At 40.3% G+C, this 22,541-nt stretch overlaps 1 protein-coding gene across 2 annotated transcripts in view; it reads left to right on the forward strand.

Annotated features, from left to right (window-relative positions):
- The first annotated feature begins 13,811 nt into the window (after positions 1-13,811).
- The window catches only part of Spopl (speckle type BTB/POZ protein like), a 59,008-nt gene continuing 50,278 nt past the window's right edge, over positions 13,812-22,541 (forward strand). For both annotated transcript variants that reach the window (XM_036185264.1, XM_036185265.1), the window contains exon 1: positions 13,812-14,057. The gene's annotated coding sequence lies outside the window, so the exon portion shown is untranslated. The remainder of the gene's footprint in view (positions 14,058-22,541) is intronic.

Consider the following 22,541-nt stretch of genomic DNA (forward strand, 5'->3'; position numbering starts at 1 on the left):
AAAACAATAAGAATCCACCTTATTTTATTATTTTTTTCTTTTCTATTTAATTGCCTTGCTGTATAGCCCAGATAAGTCTTGAACATGAGATATTCATGATTCTGAATCTTCAATATGGAAATTATAGGTGTATACCAGAACATCCTGCTTAGTAATTCATCTTTATATTCCTGGGTCAGTTAAAACATAAGTTATAGATTTGTTGATATAGACTACATGTAAAAAATAAAACCAAAATATACTAGTTTAATAAACAAAATTTAGATATTTGTTTACTCTGGGCCTGTTATGGGTAAAAGTCAGTCTTCAGGCAAATATTGTTCATTTAGAGAGTCAAGAAATCAAGCCTGCCTGTTGGTATCATCTTCTAACAGTTTGTAGAACATAAATTTATTACTTTTCTCGAAAAGTACTGATTAAGAAGATACTATATAAATAGATACAATGCTATTGGTTGTAATTTTTATGGTCAGATACAATTATTTAAGTAATCATATCTTTCCTTTTTTATAAAATAAAATATAATGAGATAAAACAACAACAATAACATCAAGGCAGGACAAGGAAATCAAACAGAAGGAAAAGACCCCAAGAGCAGGCAGAAGAATCAAAGACCCACTCATTCACACACTCAGGAGTACTATAAAAATATTATGCTTAGACCTGTAATACATACACAGAGGAACTGGCATAAACCCGTGTCAGCCGGGTGTTTGCTGCTTAAGTCTCTGTGAATTCAAATGAGCCTTTCTCAGATGATTCAGAGGGCCTTGTTCTCCTGGTGTCCTCCATCCCCTCTGGTTTGTAGACTATTCCTGCCTCCTCTTCTGTGGGGTTCCCTGAGCTCTGAAGGAGGGATTTGATGGAGACATCTCATTTAGAGCTGTGTGTTCCAAGAAGTCTTCCTCTGTGTGATGTCTGGCTATGGATCTCTGCATCTATTCCTGTCTGCTGCAAGATGAAGCTTCTGATGATGCCTGAACAAGGCACTGATCTATGAGTACAGCAGAATTCTTTTTAGACCAGTAGTATTTGGTTATACCCTACATCTCTGGTATATCTAGTCTCTGGTTCTTGGTCAACCAAACAGGGTCAGATAGGTGTTCCATCTCAAGGAGTTGGCCTTAAGTCAATCAGACATTGGATGGCTGCTCCTGCAAGTTCTATGCCACCATGACCCTAGCATTTCTAGCAGGAAGGACAGATGGTAGGTCAAAGGTTTTGTGGCTGGGTTGGTATTTGTATTTATTCTTTGACAGCCTGCAGAGTATCTTCCCTCACTAAATTCACTAGAACATAGGGGTGAAAGCTCCATGTAGGCACCAGCTAAAAGTACCATGCTGTTTTTATGATTATATCTCTGTGGTACAACTTGCAATTGGGAATGATGAGGCCTCAAACAGTTCTTCAGGATTGTTTTGGCTATCCTGGGTTTTTTGCTTTTTTTCATATGAAGTTGAGACTTTTCCTTTAGAAGTCTGTAAAAACTTGTTCTGGAATTTTGATGAGGATTGGGAATCTGTAGCTCACTTTTGGTAGGAGGGCCATTTTTACTATGTTAATCCTACTGATCTATGAGCATGGGATAGCTTTCCTTTCCATCTTACATCTTCTTTAATTTCTTTCTTCAAAGACTTGAACATTTTATCATACAAGTCTTTCACTTGCTTGGTTAGAGTAACATCAAGATACTTTATATTATTTGAGGCTATCGTGAAATGAGTTGTTTCCATGATTTCTTTCTCAGTCCATTTGTCATTCATATATGTGATAACTAATGATGTTGTGAATTAATTTTGTATCCAGGTACTTTTCTGAAAGTGTTTATCACCTCTAGGAATTTGCTAGTAGAATTTGGGGGAGGGGTGCTTTACTCATGTATACTATCATATCATCTGCAAATAAAACTTCTTCCTTTCCAACTTGTATCTGGTTGATCTCCTTTAGTTGTCTTATCGCTCTAAGGCTTCAAGTACTATATTGAAGAGATATGGTGAAAGTGGACATCCTTGCCTTGTCCCTGAGTTTAGAGGAAATGCTTCAAGTTTCTCTCCATTTAATTTGATGTTGGCTATGGGCTTGCTGTAAACTGCTTTTTATTGTGTTTAGGTGTGCCAGTTATATACCTAATCTCCACAGGACTTTTATCATGAAGGAGTGTTGGATTTTGTCAAAGGCCTTTTCTGCTTCTAATGAGATGATTTTTTTTTTTGTCTTTCAGTTTGTTTACAGTGTGGATGACATTTATTGATTTTCATATATTGAACCATCCCTTCATCTCTAGGATGATGGTAGATGATCTTTTTAATATATTATTAGATTCTATTTGCAAGTATTTTATTAACTATTTTTGCATCTATGTTCATAGGGAAATTAGTCTGTAATTGTCTTTCTGTGTTGGGTCTTTACATGGTTTGGGTGTCATTGTAACTGTGGCTTCAAAATTGCATTGAACACCATTCCTTCTGTTTCTATTTTGTGAAATAATTTGAGGAGTATTGGCATCAACTTTTCTTTGAAAATCTGATAGAATTCTGTGCTGAAGCAATTTGGTTGTGGGATTTTTTGTTTGTTTGTTTGTTTGTAATGTGAGAAATCCATGGTAGTCTGCTTAAGGAATATTAGGGAATTTATTAGGATATAAATTGAGGAAATACACTCATGAATACAGAACCAAGTAGACAGCTGAAGTCATCCTCTGCCCTGACTGAGAGCAAATCCACCTGGCAGTTCGATCATACCAGGAAGCAGGAAGCAGAGAGAAGGGGCCTTATGACCGCTCTCCCATTCCTTTTAAGAGGTCACATATAGGGCTGGAGAGATGGCTCAGCCGTTAAAGGCTAGGCTCACAACCAAAAATATAAGAGGTCACATACAATGGCAGGAAGCACTTCTGGCCTTTAGAGTCTCCACTGATGTGTCAGGTGTAATCCTAATAGGTGTGCCTTTATATGCTATTTGTTCTTTTTCTCATGCAGCTTTTACATCTTTCTTCATTCTGTATGTTGAGTGTTTGGATTATTACGTGTCAGTCTATCTTTCTGTTCTGCTTCATTCTACTTGGTGTTATATAAGCTTCTTGTACCTTGATAGGCATCTACTTCTTTAGGCTAGAAAAATTTTCTTCTATGATTTTATTGAAAATATTTTCTGGGGGTTTGAGCTGGTTTTTTTCTTCTTCTTCCTCTATTCCTATTATTCTTAGGTTTGTTCTTTTCAGAGTCCCAGATTTTCTGGATGTTTTGTGTCAGGAGGATTTTAGGTTTAAGATGTTCTTGGGTACATGTATCCATTTCTTCTATTGTATCTTCAATACCTGAGACTCTCTCTTCTATCTTATGTAGTCTGTTGGTGGAGTTTCTGTCTGTAGTTCCTGTTCCAATTTCTAAATTTTCATTTCCAGAATTCCCTCACTTTGGTTTTCTTTATTGATTCCAGTTCCATTTTCAGGTTTTAAACAGTGTTCTGTTCATTTTTCCTTCCACTATTTGTTTGTGCTTTCCTGGGTTTCTTTATTTCCTCACACTACTTGTTTGTGTTTTTCTTGATTTCCTTAAGTGATTTTAACTTCCTCTTTAAAGACTTCTATCCTACCCATACAGGCAGTTTTAAGGTCCTTTACTTGTACTTCATCTATGTTGGAATATTCAGGGCCTGCTATGATAGGAAAACTGGGGTGTGTCTCTAGTGGACATATATTGCCATGGCTGTTATTGATTATGTTTTTATGCTGGCATGTAGGCATCTGGGATTGTGATGATTATAGATCTAAGTGCTAATTTCTGGATTTGTCTTTGTTGAGGGTGTGTGTGTGTGTGTGTGTGTGTGTGTGTGTGTGTGTGTTTCCCTTAGTTTCTGTTTACTCTGTGTATTTTTGAAGAGTGTGATGCCTGTGTGCTGCTGGGTGGGAAATTTTCTTTGGACTTGATATGTTGTGGTCCAAATATGTGTTTTTACATATTTGGAATTAACACTTAGGATTGGGGATAGGAAAGGGTTCACAGGAGGAAGGAGACCAGAGTGTTCAAACAGGATCTGCTTATTTCATTAATGTCCTTGGAATGGAGGGAGACAGTGAACAGAGTTCACCTCTGCCATAGCACTGGGGATGAGACTGGGGTTGTATCTAAAGGAACAGAAGGAGAACGGAGGATCTACAGACAGCCTCCCTGCTTCCCTGGCAGGAGTGGCCTCTGGGTCAGCAGGGGCTGCCTGCTGGAGTAGGGTCTGGGATAAAAACAACAAGTGGTGGGAGGGAAGCTATGAGGGGAAGGCCTGTGGGATCCACAGGAGACATGGTAGAGGATGAAGGAAGATGTCATCAAGTGTTCTGCTGTAGAAGTAGAGATGAGACTCAAGGATTGGCTTTGGAGGAGAGGAGGGAACTGTAAACATCTTCAGTTAGCTTACCTGTTTCCCTGGTTTGCTCAGCTGCTATGTTTACAGGGAATGGCTGTTGGTGTTGGTGGCCGGGATACTGGGATGAATTGTGGGAAGGAAGGGTGGAGGAGAAGATATTTGTGATCAGTTGGGCATGGCGTCAGAGAGGAAAGCGATACCAATGCAGGTGTTCTGCTACAAAGTTGGGGATGAGCCTTGGGGGATTGGAACTGGAGGAGCAGAAGGAGAGGCAAAGATCTGCAGTCAGCCTTTCTGCTTCCCTGGTAGGAGAGGCCTTTGTGTTGACAGGGGAAGGAGGTTAGGAGAGAGAGATCTGTGGAATCCACAGTAGTAGATGAGAATGGGGTGGGGCGCAGGGAAGCCTGCATCAAGTGTTCTGTTACATGAGACTAAGGGATTGGGTCTGGAGAAATGGAGGGAGACATGAAGAGCTTTAGTTTATCTACCTGGTTCCCTGGCAAATATGAGTTTGTGATTTTTATTTTAAACCACAATTTCTATCTGCATGCTATTCAGATAGTTATATATATGTTTCTATTTTTAGGCAGCATGGTGCACAAATACATTCACAATAAATGATTGCTGCCACAATAAGTTTAAACATATTATTACTACAAACACATTACCATTACACAGATATGAACCACACTGGCATTATATAGACACTAAAATAACAAGCATTACATAGACACTCTTTTAGTCAGGGTTCTCTAGAGGAACAGAACCAATTTATTACATCTTAAAATAGTAACAGCCAAATCACACCAGAGAAGCTGTGCACCCATTAGTTACTCATCCTTGGGGCTGAATGACTCAACAGTCAGAATAGTCCCATGATAGCTGTCGCCTTCTGGAGGGTAACAGCCTGTCGTTCTTCAGTCCCTATGGTAGGGTACCTCAGTAGTCCCAAAGCGATGCCAGAAGTCCAGTGGGTTCCTGGAGAGTTGCTGGTTCCTGAGACAGCATGAAAGCTTGAAAACTATGGTACTGCCATCACAGAGCAATTATCAGTGGCAGAAACAATAGGGCAAAACAACTAGCTGGTCAGAGGGCAGCCAAATGAGCAAAAGTGAGATAAGCTTCCTTCTGACTTTGCTTATTTTCTCTTCCATCCAGAGAACTTCTTGCAGTACTCCCTGTGGGGTTAGTTTGGTGGACACAATTTCTTTTAGCCTGTTATTAACATGTCAAATTTTTCTTTTGTCTTTCAACTGTGTGTCTTTGTTAGGGTTTCATTACTGTGAAGAGACACCATGACCATGGAAACTCTTACAAAAGAAAGCATTTAACTGGGGCTAGTTTACAATGCAGAGGTTTAGTCCATTGTCATCATGGTGGGAAGCATGGCAGCCTGCATACAGATACAGTGCTGGAGAGGTAGCTGAGAATTTTACATCAGCAGATCAGCAGACAGCAGAGATTGAGCCACTAAGACTGATTTGAGCTTCTGAAACTTTAAAGCCCACCCCCAGTGATATAACAGGGCCACACCTCCAATAATGCTACTCCCTATGAGTCTATGGAGGCCACTTTCATTCAGACCTCCACATTACACTCCCTGACCCCAAAGGCTTTTAACCATATTAAAATATACAATGCATTCAGTACAACTTCAAAAGTCCCCATAATCTATAACAGTCTCAGCACTATCGAAAAGTCTGAAGTCCAAAGTCTCTTCTGAGACTCATGAAATCTCTTAAATATAATCCTGTGTAAAACCAAAGGACATGCATTATTGTTTCAAAAGGGAAGAAAGGGAGCATAGTGAAGAAATACTGAACCAAAGAAAGACTGAAAACCAGCTAGAAAATCTCCAGACTCTTCATCTCCATGTCTGATGTCAAAGCACTCTTCAGATCTCCAACTCCTTTCAGCTTTGTTGACTGCAACACACCTCTCTCTCTTGAGCTGGTTTCACTCCCTGTTTGCAGCTTTCCTTTGCAGACATTCCACAACTCTGGCACTTTCAACATCTTGAGGTCTCCAACATAATACAGGCTTTACTGCTATAGCTTCACACAATGGTCTCTCAGTGTACAGACTTCCCTGATGAATACTGGGCTCAGAGGATTTCCTTAACTGCAGAGGAAGGTTCCATAACTCCTTTACTCCCATACCCTTCAGGGCTCTAAAATCACATCACTGAAGTGGCCAAGTGGTTTGAATAAAAATGTTTCCCATTAGGCTCATATATTTGAACACTTGTTCCTTAGTGAGTGGCACTATTTGGGAAGCATATGGAAGCTTTAGGAGATGAACTTTGCTGGAGTTAGACAGACTTTGAGACTTCTAGTTCTCTCTACCTGCGTTGTGTTTGTAGTGGAAGATGTGATCTCTTAGCTTCATACTCTGACTGCTGCTGCCATGTTTCCTCTACCTGGTGAACTTTCCCCTGGAACCATAAGTCAGAATAAACACTATTATCAGATTTAATCAGAGTTGCCTCTCTTTCCTCAGATGTTTGCACTGGTTCTTCAAGAAAAATGGGCCCATATATAGTCAGTCATGTATAGCGGAAGGGTTCAGGGTACCCAATCCCTCATTACTGAACCCCTTTCTTTTGATATATCCAGAGTGAGCATTCATTATTGTCTTTAGTTGTGTACCCAGTGGAGAATTCCCAAGGCACCAATGGATGTCTGAACCAATGGTCCCCCAATGGTGCTGACTAAATTAAACTGGTCACAATACAAAACCCAAGATTATGAGTCTGGGAAAGAGACTGTAAGGAAGAGGGACAATTGATAGGGTTGGGAGGGAGATAAAAACGATTGAGCAAGAGAGTAATTAACATTGATTACATTTATTAAGTTGTGAAAGAACAAACTTACTGATAAAATTGTAAAAAGATAGATCAAATAGAAATACCAATGTAAATGAAAACTTTCAGAAAAATGTAATATTATAGATAACAAATAAAAGAAACATAAAAAGTATATAAAAATAGATTTTGAAATAAACAACAAATAACTAGCTGAACAGCCTGGATATGATAGTACATATTTGTAACCCTATATAAGCCCAGCACTCAAGAAGCAAAGAGGGTGGAGGATTGAGGATCACAAGTTTAAAGCTACTCTGAGTTATGTGGAAAACTTTATTTCAAAAATCAAAGTAAATAAGTAAATATAAAAACAAATCATTGCACACCTTTAAATATGTGACTCCAGAGGACAGATAACAGACTGTTCTTAAGCTGGAAAGATTGTGGTGGGGAACAAGTATAGAATATAGAGTAGAAAAATAATGACTTTAGTTAAGCCAACTAGAGGAGCAGGCTTATTTAAATTTAATGTGATTAATTTCCTGTGGGGGAAAATCACTCTTCTTGTAAAGAGTTAAGACCCCTATTGAAACAAAGTTGAACCGTGCAAAACTCACAACAGAAACTGTAACAATTACTTCAAAGTATTTGATACAAGGAATCTACTGCATGAGGGATGGAAAAACTGGAAAGAATCCAAGAAACAGCCACCAGAGGAAGCCTTGACACTTTCAAACAGATAGGATGGAGAAGTTGGTATTTCATGGTAATTTATGGCTGAGGAGGTGGTATTTCCAGATCCAATGGCTAAGTCCCTAGTGGCTTGTTCCATAAGACACACAGTTGCTGCAGGGAACTATGCCAAAAGCAGGAAGAGAGGAGGAAAATACAGTGGTTTCTCCCACTCTCCAGTCACCTGACATATCCTCTGTTGACCCAACACAGCAGGCATCTAGCTGACACAGGTCTCCACATAAGAGTGTAAGGGTGGCAAAAAGGAAGAGAGGAAGTAAAGACAGGGAGGCAAACAAGAATCTGTCCTACACACAGGTGCAGGTGGAAAGAATAAGGCACACATTGGCTTAAAGCACCAAGTAAATACTCAGAAGTATGGTCATGGTTTCTTTCAAGGTAAGATGTCTTTGGTCTATCCTAGACCAAACAAATAAATAAAGGAAATAAAAATGAAACTCAGGAAATAAAGGCATTTGGAAATGAAGCTAATAAGATTTTATGTAAACATGCAGTTCTATTAATGTTAAGTTATGAGAATGAAAAGAAATAGTATATGTACACACACACACACACACACACACACACACACACACACACATTTTTTTTAAGAAGTTGGGAGTGATGAGATAGGATGGTCACTACATTTTGTGACCAGTGGACTATTGAGTGGTATTGTCTCAAAAAAAGGGGGGAGGAGAGAATACAATGATACAGATAAATTGGATGTTCAGAAATAACGATATTTTTGTTGCATCTCTTTGTACACAGTAAACTCCAAAGTCAAAATTGAGGAAATTGTTTTGAAGTCATTACAACATGAAAATAAAATAATTTACCTCCTTTCCAGTCAGAATTGTAGACTACATCAGAAAAGAATTTTTAAAATACTGTCGTATACCACTATTCCCCTTTATACTTTCATAACATTTCATTCTACATCTTCTTCTTAGAACCCCTTCCCCAATGGCCCCTTAGTAACTCCCTGGGTATTGCAAATGGAGCACGTATAAGACTAAAGGCTAACATCTTCAAATGTGAAAAGAGGATGGGAGGGAAAGATGGATGAGGGACTACAGGCAGGCAGAACCAGTGCTAAAGCTATTTTGAAAAAGTCATGTGGAAACCTACTGTAGAATCTTCCTAAGATTATATAAATATACAGATAAAAAGAGTTTAAAAGAACTCATCCTATAATAGGGCAACAACACTCCTTCTGTGTAGGGTCCATTTTCTTCATGGTTCATTGGCCGCCAATTCATGAGGACAAAGGGGCAGAAGTGGTTGATAGAGAGCATCGTACATCCAGGAGACATCTTCATCGAGGCAGCGAGGCATTATTCCAGAGTATCAGGGATATATAGGATTAGGGATGGGAGCTGGGAAATCATCTATTTCACATTAGGTGGCATGTTCCTATCATATAGTTGGAGTAGTAGCAGCATGGCCCTATCAATATAGCTAGAGCATGTCACCTAATTACCACATGGGCAGTAACGGAAGAGCATTTGCAGAGAACTGGGTCAAGGGTTATCCTTGAAATAAGTCAGGTATCTGGGCCTAGAGACATTCTCCAAATGAGATTAGATAGAGAGCAGGAAGCCCTCCACCAGGGGGAAAGTGCTCTCTATGTTGCTGAACTTGGAGAGAGCTGCCAAGTCAACATAGACTGCAACCTTTGACCAACAGGGCCTCCTAACACTTTTACACATTAGTACCTAGCAAATACAAAGCTCAATAACAGGAGAGTGGCACTTCTTTTGGAGCTGCTGGCAAGTGATAGCCCATAGACCATTAAACATTAACAATTTTTACCAATGTTCTTGGTTACTACCTGCATCGCCCCCTCCCCCCTCCCTGAACTTGGCAGAAAGATCCTATTGCTGAAGATACCACACACTTGAGTCATAGAGAAATAAAGTTGTAGAGAAGTCAAGATGGTGCTTACCTTGAAGATTCCTCTCTAGTTGCTAGCTTTAATAGCACTGGAAAATGTTATGCTTACTATCAAAGGAGAAAACTGATCACCAGTCTTACCCAGCTATGAACCTTATGAGATACATACAACAAACAATAGCTGGTCTGTAGACATGGCCATTTGTGCAATCATGTCACAAAATGTTACAGGAGTAATCAACCACTTTCTGATTTGATTTAAGCACTTTCTGAAAATTGAAACCCATATCTAGCATCATTACTGGGGCCAAGAACCCATGGCTAGATTTTGGGAGAAAACCTACTACTATTACTATGGTAACTGGACACTATATTAATTAGATAACATTATATGTAGTGTGGTAATCCCAGTCCACTGGAAAGGTAGAAAAGGATAATGATCTCCTAGAGCAAAACTTAAAAATGCTAATTCAGGAGACTCGATCTCCCTGGCCAAACTATTGCTCCTAGATCTTGGAATATGCCTCATTACCAGGTCTTCACACCATTTGAGGCTCTATATGGTAGGCCCTTCCTCACTAATGATCTTGTACTGGACCATGAAACCACCAAACATGTCATCCACCAGGCAAAATTTCAACAGATCCTGTCAGAGCTACAAACAGGACTTTATAGGGAAGAACAAACAGATCCCCTACCTCTTTTGCTCTGGATATTTGATACTATTCAAAATACCAGATCCCAATAAAGGCTGTGTTCACTCTTTATGGCAGGGTCCATATTCTGTTTTCCTGTCCACTCCCATGGCAGTTTGAGTTGCAGAATTAGATGCCTGGATCCATCACATTTGTGTCGAGCCCTAGAGAGCTACTGAAATCCGAGACTACATACATCACATTCCCCTGAAGCTGTGTGTTTCAGGTACACCTGCAAGCCACTAGAAGACCTCAGGTTGCTCTTCAACTGTCCAAACTCGAGGATAAGTCTCCATAAGGGAGGTACCCTGTTGGGGTACAACTCTCTCATGATTAAAATGTTTCTGTGGTCACTCCTTTCAACAATCTTGGTGGAGCCCTCTTTGGCCGAGTGCCCCTGCTGGATCAAGGTTCTTTGAACCAGATTCCAAGAAATGGACAGATATAAACGAGGCCTGTTGCACCACCTCTGATTCTGGTGACATTTAAAGATATATTCCAATACCAACATCTGGTAAAGGGCTCATACAGATCTGCCACTTGTCATTCTTCAGCAGGGCCTCTTGCTCTAAGATGGAACAAGACCACCTTAGACCTATATAAGAGGGAATCATTTTCAAAAGTACTCTCTTATTTGGGCCCAGGCTCCAGTAAAAGTTCTTCCTTCAATTCTTTCCTGGTTGACACCTGTGTGGAAAAACAAAAATTGCCAGAGACACAGCTGTTGTTACAATCAGTATGATAAATGCCCCTGGGCAAGAATGACTAATGAACTGCAAGGCCCACTTCCAATCTGGAACATTTGTGTGCAGAGTTTATGAGCCTGACCAGATAAGGTTCCCTGTAACTTATAAAGCTGTCCCTAAAGCTCCCTGCCTTGTACCTGTGGGATACTTGTGGAGTTACAACCCCAACTGACAGGAATTAACTTGTGGCACACAGACCTTCTAGAGCTAATCTCATTTTCCAGGCTGAGTCTGACATGACTAAAATGATCCTAAGGCCTTCTGACACTTTGTGGGTTGGGTGGATCTGAAAGCCTCTCTCGCACACCTAAACCTTTGCCTTCCTGGGATTGGTACCAACTACTTTCATCCTTCAGTGGGATAGTTCTAGATTCTGAATCCATTGATTTTATACCAATTGTATCCAAACCACAGTCCTCCAACAGACTCAGTTCCTTTGGTTGCTATCCCAAACTTGGCCGAAGGAAATGACAGACTGAGAGTACCCTATGGCTACATCCTCACTTCCTAAAAGGACAGACTTACTTGGGGGAAATTGGTACAGTTTTAGGCATTGCAGGACAATGAGCCACTTCAGAAGAGAGATACTCATTAGACATGCCTCTATCTAAAGTAGGACACAGAATTTCAATATTATTACAAGAAGGAAAAGGTGGATTAATAAATATTATTAAATATTATAAATAATATTAATAAAATAAAATTTAGGGTTGAAAGAATGGATAAAGGCCACAAAACAGATCTCCTTGTGGTACACATCTACTACTTCCTGAGAGGGAGCTTGTGCATAAGCCCAGCAGATCTGCTGGTCATTTAAGTTCAAATGAGATCTGACCTAACTATGGGCCAATGGCCCATCCTCCTAAATGCTGAGGCTAAATCCAACCATATTTTCACTAGTAATGGTACCTGATCCTCTGGAAGATAACCTCCAACAACTGCAATGTGACATGTTGTGTCCTAACATGTGTCCCGTGTTCTTTGATTAAATGAGGCAATTAAATATTCTATTGTCAAAATCACAAGATTAGGAGAAATTATCCCTAATACCAGTGTTGTAGCCATATTTCCCTTTCAGAATGTCAATTGGGAGTGACCTAGGCCGTCTACATGTATGTGTGACAGTTGTGTAGCTTGGTCTACTTGTGGGATTCCTAGCAGTGGAAGCAGGACCTGTCCCTAACACTTTGGCTGGCTTTTAGGAAACTACTCCTCATACTGGGTTGCCTTGCCTATCTCAACTTGATATACCATGGTTTGTTGACACCCGTGGGAGATCTGCCCCTTTCTGGACAGAAACAGAGGAAGACTGGATTGGGGGTGTGGAGGGGAGGTGGGGGAAGGGAATGGGAGGAGAGTAGGGAGGGGAAACTGCAGTTGGGTTGTATAATAAATGTACAAATTTAATAAAAAAGGAAAAAAAGGAAAGGAAAATGGCATTTGCCTTTGCCCTCAATGGGCAATGGAATGGAACCCAGACTTCACCTAAATTTGTCTTCTACTGTCCACTTCCATCAAAAATTATGCATGGTATATATTGTTGGGAGGGACTAATTAATAATGCAATTACTGTCATCAATTTCTCATATGAGATTTCCAAACAGTCCTCCAGTCCTGCAGGGCTCTGGTGCACTACTTGCTGGTCATGCAGTCACAGTTCACCTTACTAAACAAAATTTGTGTTAATCATGATGTCAAAGAACTTTCCTCTCTAACCTTGTCTCCTAATGTTCCCCTGAGGTTTATAATAGAGGAAACTCAATAGCTGACTTCTGAACTTAAATTGGCTGATGGAAGGCTTCTTGAAGTCCTGAACTAGGCAAATGGCTCCTCCAAGGTATACGCATCTTACAGTAGGCAATGGTGGCAGAGAAATCATCATTGTCATTGTTACCTATGACAAATTCTGCCAAGATTTCTTGGGATGATTTTCTTTCCTGTCCTCTTCCCCTCATAAAGGCAAAACCGCCCCAGTTGTTTTTCAAATTGTGCTCTCAGAAGGAATTACAGTACTACAAGGTCTCCCTTTTTTATGTGATAGATGGTATCCCACTCGTAAGACAAGTTCCAAATATACACATCGTCACCAAATGGCTGTCCTATGCTCTGGATCATTACCATCAGTTAAATTTTATTGTGGCCCCTTAGATAGATAGATCCTCCTCTGAGTCACTTTAATTTATGTTGGTTCAATCTCCAGTTGTTGAAAGAGGCTCTACAGACTTCTCTCTTGTATGAAAAGTCCCCTTCATTCCCTCCAACCTAAAGTGTCCTCAACGATTTACCCACACTGAGTTTTCAGAAATTAGTACAGTTAAGGGTTCACAATGGGAGGTGAGCAAATGTTACACCCTGGTGCATCCTAAAGGGTCCTGGGCCCTCCTGTTTTCTCCTGTGTGGAATTTTATGAGTTAGGAGGCATCCCAGGGGAATTTTCTATTGGGAGGTACGGGGTTGGGGTCGGGGGAATGGGAGGTGAGCTTAGCATAACACTCTCAGGGTCTGCAGCCCAGCAGGAACATCCACCGCCGGAAGTTCCCAGCTTCAGAGCAGGAAGAGCTCTCCGGCGCACGCGCCCTGGTGACTAGCGGGGCGGAAACTGGACTCCCGAGCCCCAAGGCCGGGCGGGGGCTCGGGCTAAGCGCAGCCTCTGGCGGCCGGGTGTGTTGACGGTGGGGAAGAAGTTTGGCAGCCTGTGAGAGCAAGGAGGGAGGCCGGGAGGAGGATGCGGCTTGGCCGGGGCGCCCGCTGCAGGAGCTCGCCGCCGCCTCAGCCTCGGCCCCCGGGGCCGCCGAGGGTCCACCCGCCGCCCCGCGTGTCCGGGTAGGTGCTCCTGCGGCCGCCCGGTCCTGGGCCGGCTCCGCTCGCCGCGCCAGTCGCCGCTGCTCCGGCCTGTGCCCTCCGGCCCTGTCCCCGGGCCCTCCCTCTGGCCATTATGCTTCCCCAGGACGTCCGTGGCCCTCCGGGAGCCCGCTGCTTTGGCCCTAGGTTCCCTTTTGATCGCCTCTAACTCCCTCCTCAGCTGCATCCACGAATCTACGCCTGCACCTTTATGCCTTTCCCTTTCTCCCCAAAGCAAGCAGCTGCACCCCTCTAGCGTCTTCACCCGTCCCCCTCATCTCAAGCATGGGTACTGAAAACTGTCGTTCTTGTTAGCTCATTTCAGGGCGACTTTTTAGCTCTCCAGACCACGGGAGTGTGCGTCTCCAACCACACACTCGCCCCTAACTGCTCTTATTTACCAGGATGTGACATGCTAACCCCGTGATTCAGGGTCTGGTTTTTGAATATCGACAATTTGCTACCCCCTTTTATCTTTTGCTGCTTCTTAATAGTTCTTCCTCTTCTTAAGTATGTATATTTGTGTGCTGACTCAAGGGAAATGGGTGGTAGAGTTTTCTCCCTCGAAGAATTGAAGGTCCCTGTAGAAATGAAAGCCACCGCTCTATTTCCATGACAGAATACCATGGTTAAGCAGTCTGTCCATTCTTCTCACGTCTCTGACACTCATCTATATCTGAATAATTCCGGGCTTAGTTAGCCCAATTAGGAAACTTTTCTTATTTTCTTGTATAGTTGAAATGCACTGTTTATTGGGCTGGAAACTGAAGTGGTAAAAGGCTTATATGGTTGGGAGCTCAGAGAGTATAGTTGAATTGCCAAACTCCCTACCTCTGTTCTGGTTTTGAGAAAGTCATTTAAATTCTCTAGCCTTTAGTATAAAGGTGATGGTGATAAAATTCTGGTAGCAGTGCTTGTATAAGTTAATGCAGTTAAAGTACTTGAAAGTGCCTGGGATATGGTAAATGCTTCAGAAATGTTATCTTTATCATCACTGCTTGGCCTGACTCGATGTGATTGTTGGTAAGTTGATGATAGGAAAGGAAGGTAAGAATTGAGGGTTGTACAGGGTAGTGGTGTGGCACAGCTTTAGTTCAGCACTGAGAGAGGCAGAGGCAGGTGGAACTCTGAGTTCCAGGATATCCACAGCTACACAGAGAAACCTTCTCGAAAAACAAAACAAAACAAAGCAAAACAGAGAGAGAGAGAGAGAGAGAGAGAGAGAGAGAGAGAGAGAGAGACAGAGAGAGAGACAGAGAGAGAGAATTGCTTGTCTTTTATTTTTTATGTATATATGATTTGTACTGCATTATTGTTTGAATTAATATTTCTTAAAAAATACAAGGTTTTAGCTTTTTATGTTCACATAGGAAAATTGGTGAGTTCCCATTTCGAATATCTGTTTGGAACGTGTCAGGTTTTATCATTGTTTTGAGAACAAATGAAGTGGAATATGTAGCAGATTTTTCACAGTGGAAAAATTACATGCCGATTTTAGTACTACAAGTTAAATACTCAAAGCCGAGGTGGTAGTCCTTGTGCATGACTTACAGAATTGTTACATGAGGCAAAGCTCTGCCTTCATCTGGAAGACTGGTAGCTCTTTACACCTGTTACGATCATTCATCTTCACAGGCTTCACCTGTAAGTGGTGACGTCTTTTTGTCTACCTTCTGTGAACTGTAATTTAAGATATTTTTGAATCATTTCATTATTATTTTTATTTATTTATTTTTATTTTTATTTATTTATTTTTATTTTTTGGTTTTTGAGACAGGGTTTCTCTGTGTAGCTTTGTGCTTTTCCTGGAACCTGCTTTGTAGACCAGGCTGGCCTCGAACTCACAGAGATCAGCCTGGCTCTGCCTCCCAAGTGCTGAGATTAAAGGCATGCGCCGCCACCACCCAGCCACTTCATTATTCTAAGTAATAAAAATTTGAACTATTTGCTCTCCTTATTATGCAGAAATATGTATGTACATGTATTAGTTACTTTACTCTTAAAAGTTCATGTTAATAAAAACAAACCCAGATCCAAAAGTATTGGGGTGAACGCTGGAAGATCAGAGAAGCAGAACAAGCCACAGCTACCTTGCCTCACCAGTTCCTCAGCTGATCCTGTTTCCTCAGACTGGAAGCCTCTGAGTTCTCATCCAAATAGCTCTCAGCTGAACTACTGCTCAAAAGCCTAAAAGCTTAACCAGCTCTAGTTCCTGGTTTTCAAGCCTTGTATACTTTTCTGCTTCCTGCCATCACTTCCTGGGATTAAAGGCTCACTTCCTGGGATTAAAGGCATGAGTCACCATGCCTGGCTGTTTCTAGTGTGGCTTTGAACTCACAGAGATCCAGGTGGATCTCTGCCTCCCAAGTGATAGGCTTAAAGGCATGTGTGCCACCATTTTCTGGTCTCTGTGTCTAGTGGCTGTTCTGTTCTCTGACCCCAGATAAGTTTATTAGGATGCACAATATATTGGGGGACACAATATATCACCACACTTTACTGTTGCTGTGAAAAAATACCACTGTTTTTCCACTATGTGAAACAGCAACATAAGGAACTTATTTTAGCCTACAGTCCTCAAGGGGGGGTGAGGTGGGGATCCGTAATGGTGCAGAAGATGTCACAGCAGGCAGTCTTAGCAAGAAACCAAGATGGTGCATATCTACCACACATAGGAAACAGAGGAGCAAGAGCTGGTGTAATGAGTCTTTGTTCTTCCAGCTAGCTCCCAAATAATGACATGGAGACTCTATTAAGTATGAAAGCTTGGCCTTTACTTAGGCTTGTTCCTAACTAGCTCTTACATCTTAAAGTAACCCATATTTTGTATTCTATATTCTACTATGTGACTTTTTACTTTTTTTTCATTCTGTATCTCTGACTTGTTCTGAGTCTCCTGGCATCTCCTTTGTGTGACTAGATTCATCCCCAGTTCCTCTTTTTGCTTGGAAGTCCCGTCTATTTTCTGTACCTAGCTATTGGCTGTTTTACTCTTTATTCAACCAATCACAGTGATACATCTTTACACAGTGTAATAAAATATCTTACAACAAGTTGGAAATGGGGTTAGGCTAGAAACTCCCAAAGTTGTCTCCCAGTGATGTGCTTCCTCCACCTAAATAGTCCACAGCCCTCCAAACAGCACTGCCAGTGAACCCATGGGGGCATTTCTCATTCTAATCAACATAGTACATAACATTTGGAATAAAGACATTTTCCCATGTAGAACCTGAGATGGTTTTTGTATTACCTATGGAATGTGCATTACGCCTTGGGTGACATTGCCTTTGCTAAAGCTATACCTTGGCATAGAATAGTCTGAAGTTTTGCATATCCAGATTCTATGTCCTACCTTTAAACTAGTTGTTGTTAATGTTAGTTTCTTGGTTCGCTCAGATTTGCACTTTGCACTTTTTTTTTTTTTTTTTTTTTTGCTTTGAAATAATATAGGTAGCACAATTAGAAGCAAAACAACTCACATAGAATCTGACTTTTTTTTTTTTTTTAATCCGAGACAGGGTTTCTCTGTATTGTTTTGGTGTAGAATCTAACTTAAAGCTTATAGAAACTTTGAAGGGGGAGGGGAGAAATTTGGCTTGTAGTGTCTATCACTTGCTTAGAACTGCCTTTATTTTATAAAGGTTCATTCCTTCTAAAAATATTTAATGAGTATTTGTTGTGTGCCACACATTGGAAAACACTGAAGTCCTTATTCATGCTCCCAGGAAAAAAATCAAATTTTTAATACTCCAGTGTCTTTCAGAGTATATAATGAATTACTTCATCTCCTAAGTACCTTTCATGATACTAGTTTTATACTGTTCTTGAGAGAACGTTTACTTCAGAGAACAAAAAAGTCACTGCTATGAGATTTTTAGGATTAATTTCTGCTGAGAATTGGATCAGGGAATGTCCTGTTAGAGAACAATTATGATGATGACCTCCTCAGCACCACCCCAGTTATAGTCTAGTGTGGTACTGACAGATGGTGGCAAGTATGCAGAGCCGTTGAAATGAGGACTGGTAATATTAAAGATAATGATAGTGGCTAGTGTTTATAGAACATTGTGTCAAAGACATACTCACACATTAACTTATTTAAACTGGGAATCCCTTCAAGAAGGCTTTGGTGCCATTCCCTTTTTGCAAAGGACGGACTTGGAGCAGTATTACTTCCACAGTTGAGTAAGCTCAGCAGTGACAAAAGAATGACTTAGAGTCTGTTACCCTTTGCTAACACCTTTCAAATCTGCTACTACTTGGCCGACTACCTTAGATAAGCTGCTCACCTTTCTGAATATCTTACTTATTTTTTTGAATTGGGTCTAGATGCTGAGGTCCCTTCTGGGTTGTTTAGGGAAATAAAGTAGTGCTTTTGTAGAGCAGTGGGGATGGTTTATCTGAGGACTTACATGTGACCAGATATGGAAGGCATTTGTGTTTGATTGTCTTGCTCATTGTCTTTTTTCAGCAACACACAATAGAATGAATATTTTGGTATGTCAGATGATTATTTAAGTTTTTAAAAGTTTGTGGAGTAGTAGTATTGTTAGTTCAAAGAACATACTTGGAATGGCTTTGAATATAGCTGTAAGAGTAATTTGGTTTGAGCATGTAGCTCAGTGCTAGAATGGTGCATATCTAAGGTGCTGCTGTGTATTCCAAGTAATTTGGACAAAAAAATGATGAAACTTTAGGGTAGCAAGAGTGGAGTTGAAGAAGCTTTTATTTTACAAATACTTGAAAGGCAAAATTGATAGGACTTGGTGATGGATTAGATTTGGGATCTCAGGAAGAGGCAAAGGCTGGTACCTGAAGTATGTATAGTGAGAGGCAAGTATCCATGACTAGTAATATGTATGCATGTGTACCACAGGTATGCAGTGCCTGTGGAGGACACTTCCAGAAATGGAGTTACAGATGGTTGTGAGCTACCATGTCAGTGCTAGAAACTTAACCCAGGTCCTCTGTAAGAGCATCAAACACATATAACCATTGAGCCATCTCTGAAGATCCCAGGAAACAATTTTGAATGTAGTAGCTGAGAAAAAAACTATAGAATACACTTTGGGTTTAGCAACATAAAGAAAATTTTGAATTTCTCAGTCAGTCCACCCATAAATATTTGATGATTAAATTCTGTTTTAATTGCCAAAGCTACCACTATAAACATAGAGGGGGAAAAAATCTATAGTGTGAGCCATTTTTTCCTTCCTGAGCTCAGGCCCATGATTTTTAATGACATTTGGATGCTATACATATCTGCACCCCACACCCCTTAGTAATTTAAAGTTATTTTTAGAAGACTCACCATCAGATACTGAGTTCTAGATTTAGGTATGTAGTTAAGAATTTGGCGTGTAGATAACAGAGGACAGGTAGAGGCATGTTCATTACTCTGCTGTGAATAGTGCTGTCAAAGCAATTTGTTAAAGTTGAATTGGAAAAGAGTGACATTGGACCAGAGTGTTAAACAGCAAGTTGAACTTGGGTGGAGTGGGTAGTATAGTAGCTGAGAAGTATAAAGAAATACTTCAGGTATTTTGACAGCATGTATAGACAGAGGTTGTTAATGCTGTAGCTGGCAAAGCCTTGATTGAGCAGAGTCCCAAAGAAAACAGTGACATGAAGGAAAAGGAACTTTAGATGTAGCTTACATTTGTTTTGAGGTAATCTCTTGTGGTAGGTCAGGCTGTCCTTGAATTTTAGTCCTCAAGTGTAGGGAATGAATATGTTCATGCATAGCATGCCCAGTAAAATGGGTTTAAATTGCTTTCACAATTCTCTACCCCTGGTGTGTGTGTGTGTGTGTGTGTGTGTATGTGTGTGTGTGTGTACACATGTGTGTACAAACATGCATGGTGGGGGGTCAGAGGACAATGTGAGGGATTGACTTCCTTCTACCATGTGTTCCAGGGATTGAACTCAGGTCATTAGGCATAGCTGTAGGTGCACTTAACTGCTGAACCCTCTCACACAAACATATTTTCAAAACAAAAGGCCTAGGAGGCATTGGTTTTAAAAGGAGAGAGAGGCTGTATAAAATATGCTGCGGAAACATTGTGTGATTCTAATCTAAGGTAGTCTCCTTACATTTGAGGTTAAAAGAGTTGTGACTTTGAAATTTCTTTTTGCACTTTCTTGTTGTCCTTAATAGCTGCTGCTCCTGAGTTCTCCCTGCTTTTTAGTTTTGTAGGTTATAGTAAGTAAGTAGCAACTGTGCTTTTCATGTCCTTGAATTGTTGTCATTATTTCTTAATTATTGCAATAGTATCTGAATTTTGTAACATAGTTATATGCAACTGAATTTTCCATTGCTAAAATCTACCAAATTTAAAACTTAAGGGAGGCCAGCCTGGGCTACAGAGTGAGTTCCAGGAAAGGCGCCAAAGCTACACAGAGAAACTCTGTCTTGAAAACCCAAAAAAACAACCAAACCAAACCAAACCAAAACAAAAAAACAAAACAAAACCTTAAGGTCTAGGTGTGGTAGCACACACTTTTAATTCTATCATCTAAGAGGTTAAGATAGGAAGATTGTCAGTTCTAGGGGTTCAGGGACTAGATAGGGAAGCAGTTTCTCTAAATGCATCAAGTCTCAAATTGTGATTGTGATGGGTTGTATGCTCTGCAGACTTGAAAGTCTTGAAAGTTAATAACACCTGTAGAAGAGGAACATATTTAGAAAACATGCTCCTCCCACCTTTGGGACTACTGTTTGCTTACAATGCATAAATCAGAAGTGAAAATTTTAACTAAAGGAACAGTTTTATTATCTTAGTAGCTAATACAGATATACAATCTTATATACCTAAAACGTGTTAACATGCTTCTAAAATATTTCTGGTATTTATTGAGGCTTAGGAAATTGCTCAGTAGTTAAGATCACTGGCTGTTATTCAGGGGACCTGGGCTTACTCAGAACTGTCTCCACCTCCAGTCCCAGGGGACCCATTACCCGCTTCTGGTATAGATGGGCATTGTATGCATGTGATGTATAGACTCACAGGCAGATAAAAAAACACCCACACATCATAAAATGAAAAAAAGAAAGAACATCTTGTTGCTTCCTGCGTGGGTATGTTTTCTGAAGCAAATTAATTTTTAAAAAGTTTTATATAAAGTGTATTTGTAAACTTCTCAGTTGCCCTACCTCAAGTAATTTAATAATTTACAGAAGAGTAGGAGAAACTTTTTGAAGTTGTCCGTTTTCAGTTGACAGCAAGTTGAAGAGAAGGTACAAAGATTTCTCAAATTTCTCCTGTGCCTGTACCCACACAGTTTCCACCATTATCACTCTTGTCTGCTGGAGTGGTTCATTTTCTACAGATGGTTCATCTGACTTAACAGAGCATGGTTACTCCACTCCCTGCACTAAGAAGCACTTCCTTATAGTCTATGAATTCCATCAGATTTATATTTACCCTTCATGATAGTGTCATACGGGGTATGTTTACTGTTATAGAAATTCTGTGTGACACCCCTTCATCCACCTGTCCTCAATCCTTGGAAAAACCACTACATTTTAAGAAATGAGTTTGACTTTCCAAAATGTGATATAAATGAGACATACAACGTATATATTGTTTTCATTCTGACTTCTTTTACTTACTATGCACTTAAGCTTCCTTAGGCTTTCATGGCTTGAATAGAATATTGCTTTTAATTCTGAGTAGTATTCCATTGCATGGATGTCCCGCCATTTATTTATTTGCCCTATTAAAAGACATATCTTCAAAGTTTGGGCAATTATGAATCTAGCTGTTATGAATAACCAATTTGTAAAGATATAAAATTTCAACTCCTTTTGGCAAATAACAAGTATTGTAATTGCTGTGTTTTGGATTATGTTTAATTTTATGACACCCTGATCAGCTGTCTTCTAAGGTAGTTGTCTCACTGCATTTCCTCCAGCAGCGAATAAAACAGTTTTGTTTCATGTTTTTCTTTCCATTTGGAGTTGTCAGTATTTGGGACTTTGACCATTGTAGTAAATGTAAGTGATGGAGAAGTACCTCTTCCTGTACGTTTTTGGTGTATGTGTAGTCTCTGTCCTAACGTGTTTGTTTTTTTATTGTTTCAAGACCCCTTATTTTCTGTTACAGTTTTGATTTGTTTGTCCTCTTTCCATCCACACCATTTGGAAGTATTTTCTACCAATCTGGCTTGTCTTTTTGTTCTCTCAACAGCGACTTTAACAAGTCAGAACAGTTATTTTATTTCTTATGACTTGCGTTAGTTCTTTAATGGATTATACTTTCGGTTTCATCTTTAAAGTCATCATTAAATCCAAGGCCATCTAGGGATTTTCTTAGGTTGTCTATTGGCTGTATTGAGGCAGTTTCCCTTCCTCTCCCAAGAATGGAGTAGGGAGACAGTAAAGAGTACAGTGAGAAGTCCTTTATTGTTGATTTGGGCTTAAGTACCTTAAGTGGGATACAGACAAACAAACCAACCAACCTAGAA

The sequence above is a fragment of the Onychomys torridus genome, chromosome 4, assembly GCF_903995425.1.
Source record: "Onychomys torridus chromosome 4, mOncTor1.1, whole genome shotgun sequence".
Lineage (NCBI taxonomy): Eukaryota > Metazoa > Chordata > Mammalia > Rodentia > Cricetidae > Onychomys > Onychomys torridus.